Source organism: Eucalyptus grandis, chromosome 7, assembly GCF_016545825.1.
Source record: "Eucalyptus grandis isolate ANBG69807.140 chromosome 7, ASM1654582v1, whole genome shotgun sequence".
NCBI lineage: Eukaryota > Viridiplantae > Streptophyta > Magnoliopsida > Myrtales > Myrtaceae > Eucalyptus > Eucalyptus grandis.
Window position 1 is genome coordinate 8,391,298 of NC_052618.1, and position 8,429 is coordinate 8,399,726.

The following is an 8,429-nucleotide window of genomic DNA, read 5'->3' on the forward strand; positions in this document are numbered from 1 at the left end:
ATTAGGAAGCTAATACACTCTAGAGGCTGCCTAAGCAAAACACGAGTCAGAAGACTTACCTTGGCCTCAGTTCCTTCCTACAAGTCAATATATATATCGAATATACACAAATCACATCAATTCACCCAATCAGATCGTATTATCGATCAATCGACTTAGTTGATTACATGTCATCACGACCTTTCCTTGGTCAATACATTCAATACTATCTATAAAGTTCGACCTTAGTTTAGGACTGCTCCTCGAAAGTTAAAAATAGATAATATACCTCGCCCAAAACTGATAATATAGTATATTGTTTATATGCTCGCCCAAAGAAGATTGATTAGGGTCCTCAAGTCATCAGAGTATACTATATATATGCTCACCTAAAGCTGATACTATGCTATACTATTTATATGCTTGCTCAAAGCTGGGAATAAATTGCTAGCCCAAAGCTAATAATAAATTGCTCGCTCAAAGCTGATAAATTAGGACCCCCAGGCCAAGATAGTATACTAATTCAGACATATAGTTAACTTCTCATTTTTATCATATCGATAAAAATAGCCGTGTGTGGGTATATGGTCAGCCTTAACTAAAATATAATAATTTCACATTTTCGAGTATCTCACAATTTTCAACAGCCCATTATATATTTTTGGCGTTGTAAACTGACGCTCGGTAATTTTTCAATCAATTACCAAAATTAATTAATTTAGGAATAAAATCATAAAATCAGAATTAAATCAATTCAATATGATTTGAACACTCAAATAATTAAACGGACTGCACCACGATAATCAGCATAAAATTACGGTCATTGACTATCCCAGCTTAATTTTCGGAAAATAATTAATTAATTAAGTAATTATGGAAAATATTAAATAAATAGCAATAAATCCAACTTAGGCCCGTAATGCCTAATTGGATGCCGAGACGAACTTGGAAAATTTCCGAGTTTCATTGAATAAATACTAGAACCTATTTCTTTGCTAATTACACTAACCATTTGTCTAACATACTTCGATAAGTCTCTAATTTTATTACTCTAGTCTAATCTATCCACCTAATTGCACTTAATTAAATCTAATCAACCCCTAAGAATCATTAGCCTACTAAGTAGGGACTAGTGAGCAAAACTCACTTGATTAACAAACGGGTCGGATCAAATTGACGGGAACATCGCGGGGAATGATTCTTCTCAAAGCGGGCCTAGGTTGAGGCTCGGAAGCATCGCAAAATAGGCCACCAAGGTGGTTGGAAACCCTCTCTATTCTAATTTGGAAATGGCTGAAACAAAGGCCAATAAGTTCAGTTTAAAGCAGGAATTGATCGGCAAAGGTGGAAAGGATTAAACCGGGTTCAGCTGGAGACTCACAGAGGTCAAACGGAGGTAGGACAACTCTGGCACGGGTTGAGGGAGTTGTTGGGATGGCGTGAGGGCGAAAGGGGGATGGCTGGACACTGGGGTCGCGCGGCAAAGCGTGGGACATCATGCGTGGGTGGCGGGGCGCGCGGGCAGCAACAGCATGCGGTGGCGGTGGCGTGGCTGCTTCCGGCGACTTGCTGGCTTCCACTGGCTTATTGCTGCTGCTGGTGTGTTGAACAAGGCAAGGAGGAGGGAGAACTAGGGTGGATGGCAAGGGGGAAAGAGAGAGGAAGGAGTGAGGGGTAAGCTTGGCTTTGGTGGGGTCTCTTTGGTCAATTCTTCCAATGCCTTGTCCCCTTGACCACCATGGCCACCAGTTGCTCCTTGGCTATCCTTAGGCCACCAATGCACCCCTTTGCAACCTTGAATTGGTCCAAAATGGTGGTGGATGAGAGGAGTTACGAATTTCAATAATTTTGGCTTCAATTGGGCACTCAATCATGCATAAATCAATCCAATTTGGCCTTTATAAATCATGTTGTCGAGTTTTCAATCAAATTGATGTTTTTCCTCTCTAGTATAACCCACTTGACTCCCAATTTTGCGATAAAAAACGATCCCGATCTTTTTCTGAACAAAAAAGGTCCCATGCCGACTTTTTCCCAAAAAGTCTCGGGTTGTAGAAAATCTTCTGAGACTGAATCGATGTTTATAGAATTTACTGTGACATGACAGAATCTTCCCTGAATAGTTTAGTTATCTCGAGAGTGATCAACTCTGAGAACAGCCCTATAGGCGCGTCAATGAAATGGTCGATTTATTCAATATAAAACAGAAGTGAAAATCTGGGATGTCATAATAATACTATAAATTTATTGTCTTAATACAACTGTTATTGATCACATGTCATCTAACAACCAGCAAAGTTTACATCTGAATACCTTACTAGCTGCAAGTATTGAACATGTCTGTAAATTAACATAGAATTTCTTGTCCTCTTTAAGTACCTTAAAACCTTCTTGGTAGCAACCCAGTAATCGCGTCATGGATTTAACTGATATTTGCCTAGAAAGTTCGTCACAAAGACGATATTTAGTCTAGTGTAAATTTAAGCATATATTATATTTTTAAGTGCACTGACAGAAGATACACCCTTTAACTAGATTTTCTCAATATCTAAATAAGGACAATGTAACGTATTTGGTCCATCATCCTTAATGACAAGAGCAATTCTTGGCTTGCAATGATGTATATTGAATATTTCTAAAATACGATCAGCAAATGTCCTCTGAGATAAATTTAATAAAATCCCATATATATAGCAAGAATAATCCTTACGGACATTAGTGCAAAGGACAAAAGATGTCTCAAGGTCACTACTTGTAAGCAACATATCATGTACATAGAGTATGAGAAAAATAAATTTTCTCCTATTGACCTTGCAGTATATATTGAATTGCTTTGTTCCCAATTGAACAAAATAATAACACTATAAAACTTTAATAATATTGTCTAAAAACTTATTTAAAATTATGAATAAGACTTTTCAGTCTACACATAAGTTTACTTGAATCATCTGCTGCAAAACTTTCAGGCTGCACCATATAAACCTCATCATTAAGGTCTCAATTTAGGAAAACAGTCTTAACATCCATATAGTGTAACTCCATATCAAAATGAGCTACCAATGCCAAGATCACTCAAAAGGAATCTTTAGAAGAAGCTAGAGAAAATTTTGCTTCATAATATATTCCTTCTATTTGAGTGAAACCCTTGGCTACTAGCCTAGCTTTAAACTTTTCAATCTTTCCTTTATAATCCCTTTTAGTCTTAAATACCCATTTCCAGCCAATAGGTTGACAACCTTCAGGCAATTCAACAAGCTCCCAAATACCATTGTGTTTCATAAATTGTATCTCATTTTTCACCGCATCTAGCCACAAATCTAATTGAGGACATGAGATGGTATTCGTATAAGTTACTGGATCAACAACACAGCCAATATCATAATCATGCTCTCCTAGGTAGATAAGATAGTTTGGTGGTTTAGCTGAATGTCATTCTCTAGTCGATCTTCTGAGTGGAGCTACTTCAATCTCATTCTAAATTTAAGGGGTTTGAGGAATTTTATCAGGAACTGTCTCAACAATAGGATCTTGGGCCACAATAGGCTTAGTTTATGGCACAAGAGACTCAATAATTGTCTGCACAAGATGAGACAGGGATCTAGTAATCTCCACCATATTATCATCTTCAATAGTTCGTGAGAAACTACCCTTTTCAGCTACATCAAATTCCAGAATTTTACAGTTTAAGATTCCACAATTCTTGTACCTCCATTAGGGTTATAAAATCAATACCCCTTTGAATGATTTGGATAGAATACAAAGTAATACCCAATAGTTTTGGAATCAAACTTACTCAATATTGAATTATATAACTTCACTTATGTTGGACATCCTCAGACTTTAAGATGATTCAAGCTAGATTTATGTCTAGTCCACAACTCAAAATGAGTCAATGGAACCGCTTTAGTAGAAATACGATTTAGAATAGAAAGAGCTGTTTTCAAAGCTTCACCCCACAAAAAATCAGGCAAAATTGGTCATACTAATCATACTTCTCATCATGTCCATAAGAGTGTGATTTCGCTTTTCAGCCAAACCATTTTGTTAAGAACTTTCAAGCATAGTAAATTGACCTATTATTCCAGAATCCTCTAAGTATTTAGTAAACAGCCCTTTAAGTTGTCCAACATCACCGTGCCTACCAAAATATTCACCACCACGATCAGATCTGACAATCTTTATAACTTTTCCTAATTGTTTCTCCACTTATGTCCGAAAAATCTTGAATTTGTCAAGAGACTCGAACTTTTCTTTAATCAAATATAAGTATCCATATTATGAAAAGTCGTCAATAAATGTAATGAAATAAAAATTTCTGCACAAAGTAGTCGTGTACGGTCCACAAATATTAGTATGAATAACCTCCAACAAGTCAGAATTTCGTATGGCGGATTTTTTCTTTATCTTAGTCATCTTACCTCTATAACAGTCTATGCAAGTCTCTAGATCACTTTTAAAAGTAGATAAGATGTCAGCCTTTATAAGCCTTTCTACTATTTCTTTAGAGATGTGACCAAGACGTTTATATCACAATGCATAAGACTGTTCCTTAAGTAGAGGCCTTTTGGAAACAACATTTTCAGCTAAATAAGCAACGTACATGTTGTTGCGAGATAAACTCAATCGATATAATCCATATGATAAATTGCAACACCCAATCTTATTTGAATAAGAAAACATGGAAATAGTATTGCTCTTTACTTTAAAAGAGTATCCACACATGTCCAAACAAGACACATAAACTAAATTCTGCCAAAAAGAGGGTACGTAAAATTTGTTTCTTAACATTATCCTAAAACCAAAATCTAAAATCAAAATGACATCTCCCATGAACTCGATGTCAACTTCAATGTTGTTTCCCACAGTGAGCTTTGATTTATTCCGATTTGGTGTCTTTCGATTTATGAACCCATGTATGGTAAACACAACATGATTAGTTACACCACTATCTAGCCACCATGAATTAGTTGGGGTTTCAGATAGATTGGATTCACAAACAAACGCCAAATAATCATTACCTTTAGGCTCACTCTTGATTCTTTTCGACAACCAAGCCTTATACTTATTGCAGCATTTCTTTACGTGTCCTCTCTCCCTACAAAAGTAGTAAAGAACACCATCTTTCTTGTGAATGCTTTATTTGAACCCAAACTGTTAGAAGGTCTAGCACCTTCAGAATTTCCTTTATTGTTGGAAGGACCAACAGCTTTAGAATTGCCTTTATGAGTATAATTTTTCACATTCTTACCTTTATCACTGCTGGAATTAGAAGCATAAAGGGCAATGTGGCTTTTATCTTTCTTCAATTTTTCTTCCTCTGCCACCACCCTTGTAATCATGCCATTAACCGACCAGGTTTCATTTTGGGAATTATAATTGGTCTTGATAATCCCAAAATCAAGAGAAAGAGTATTTAAAGCTCGATGCACAATGCAAGCAGTGGGAATAACAACATTGAGAGCCTAAAGCTTTGTTTGCAAATCTACCATCCTCAAAATATAATATCTAACTCCACTAGAACCATCATACTTCGTAGTAGATAGTGTTTGCAGGTGTGTCCCTATCTCAGCATTAGGCGAGACACAGTTTCTAGCCATCAAAGCTTCCATCATTTGCCTAGTAGTGCAGTCCGCAAACAAACTACTTTTCAAGTGTTCCTGAATGAAACGTTTCATGGACAGCAAACAAATTATATTACTCTTTTCCTAGGCAGTAAAATGTGTTTTCTAAGCCTTTGTACTCTCGGCAGTAAGATCTGCCGGCCAATCGGCAGTAAAAGCCATATGAACATCTGACATCTCTATAGCAAACAGAAAATTTTCTCCCCATCTCTTAAAATTCGAACCAACAAGAACCTCAATGGTGATGGAATTAACGTTTACAGAAAATGTGACTCTTTTGACAAGCAAAGTATATAATTAGTATCATGTGAGTACTGTGTAACTTGACGTAGAAGTACTTATCCAGAGAGTTACATGCAAAATCACATAATTACCTTTGAGCAGAATACATAGCATGCATTTGTAAACTCTCCACATGATAGCGGTTATGGAAATATATTCCAATCTTCCTGAATTCATCACCTTTGGGCATATGAACCACTAGGATCAGTCACTCCTCTACCACACCATCATGTATTCATCTTTGAACTGATACATAATCACCTCATTTGGGAGTATGACTAGGTATTAGACCAAGAAACATCCCAATCATTATACAAGACTGAAATTTCTCAAACCCAATCAAGTGTACCACTTTGGCGGCCACAACTCAATTGAATCCTTGAAAGTCTCTCATACTAGGGATATAATTTTACATTTCATATATACCATATACATGTGATTTTAACTTTAGTAATATGGGCAACATATCACTGAAATCACATATTATGCTAATTACACTACCTTATTCACTAATAAAAATTAAAATTTATTGTAAATTATTAATGAATAACACTTTTATAATGTTTATGTGATAACATACTAGTAACTCAATTATGTATTTCCAAGATTACAGAAAAATACAAGAAAAATATGCAAAAATACACTTAAAATACATGTATTTAGGGTTTCGTATGTATTTTCACATCCATAAAATCATCAAACATGTAAAATAAATATACAACAACATAGAGGATGATCATACGAACCCAATGCTGCTAACCACGTGCCGATCAGACCTCCCACGAGCCTGCACGTGTCGCCTAAGTGCACGGCGCATGGAACCTAAGCGTGGGCGTATCTTGACTGGTCAAAACCGGTCTGACCAGCAGCAGTCCAAAACTTGACCATACGATCCAACCGCCTGGTCCGACCGGTTGACCGATCCGGTCAACACTTGATCGGGTTGGGTTAGGTTGAGGTCCGGTCACTGAAGTCATTGTGACGTCAGCACTCGTGTACATTGCATGCACCAGTCGTGCCTCGCGCGTGGGGGCACGAGAGGACGCATGACCAAGCGTGGGGCACGTCTCTGATGCCCTAGCGGCACATGGGGGTGCGGCGGCCTCTCCTGGTGATGCGCCACCCACTAGTAACCGAATACCTGTATTTCCAAAATTACAGAAAAATACAAGAAAAATATGCAAAAATACACTTAAAATACACGTATTTAGGGTTTTGTATGTATTTTCACATCCATAAAATCATCAAACATGTAAAATAAATATACCACAACATAGAGGATGATCATACGAACCCAATGCTGCTAGCCACGTGCCGATCAGACCTCCCATGCGCCCGCATGTGCCGCCTAAGTGTACGGCGCATGGAGCCCAAGCGTGGGCGTATCTTGACTAGTCAAAACCAGTTCGACCGGCAGCAATCCTGTGGCACCCCAAAACACCTAAGGTCACCACAGGTACCTGTCACAATACTTAATGAACGCTAGTCACATCTCTTAGCAAAATCATTAAGCTTATAGGCATATATATTTTTTATTTTTTTTTATATCGGTCCCAGCGCATCTTATTAGCGGAAGCATAATTGAAATGTCATCGTCTCTCCCTCCAACTATCATGATACAATGCACACCACTAAGCTCCATAGGAAAAGATAAAGCCGAGCCACTTTTATTTACATATTTTCATGATGGATTTTCTCGGGTCGGCATAACAAAAGAAGGGCCAAGACTTTTGATTACACTCAGCCATAACCTCAAAAAGAGACAACTCGACTCTTTATGTCGATTATGCAAAATCCTCCATCTACTAGTGTTTGCTATTGTCCAAAAAGTTGCAGCTCCTACTCCTTGCGCGCAGGCAGTCACACCCATGCCGGTGCATTAGGCGGTGGTGGCAGCAACATCCCCCGCATCACTCCGTCTCGACGAACGTGAACAGATATGAACTCCTGAATGACCGGGCCCTCAGCCAGGCCTATGGCATACATCACTAATGCGCGAACTCGAATGAATGTCAGGCCAGGGATGGTGGGACAGTCGATCTCCACACACTCGACCTCCACATCCGAAGGAAGGCCGTAAAAGATGCCCCGCGTGACAGCAGGGAGCGGCATCTTTCTAATCTGAAATGTTGGTCCCCGAATGAGTGAGTACAGCCACTCAGCAGGTGAATGACCCAATAAACCACTCAATGCATCACATAATACAATCATAACAATCATAGCATAACACATGTCATTCATGCATCTATGCATAATTTACCTTGATACCATGCATGTGTCAACATACCGCATGTACATACATCCTCATATAATCGTCACCATTATGTCATACATTTACCATCATGTCAAAGATGGACATACATCCATGCACTTACCATCATCATGTCACATATACCATCATGCCATAGGGGCACATACATCCATGCACTCATCATCATGCATCCATGCATACATGTTGCCATACCATGCATGATTCAATTTCAATTTCCAAATTTTATTCTTTCATTTTGAACCGCCACATTCTCTTTCCTGAGACCAGTATTTGCA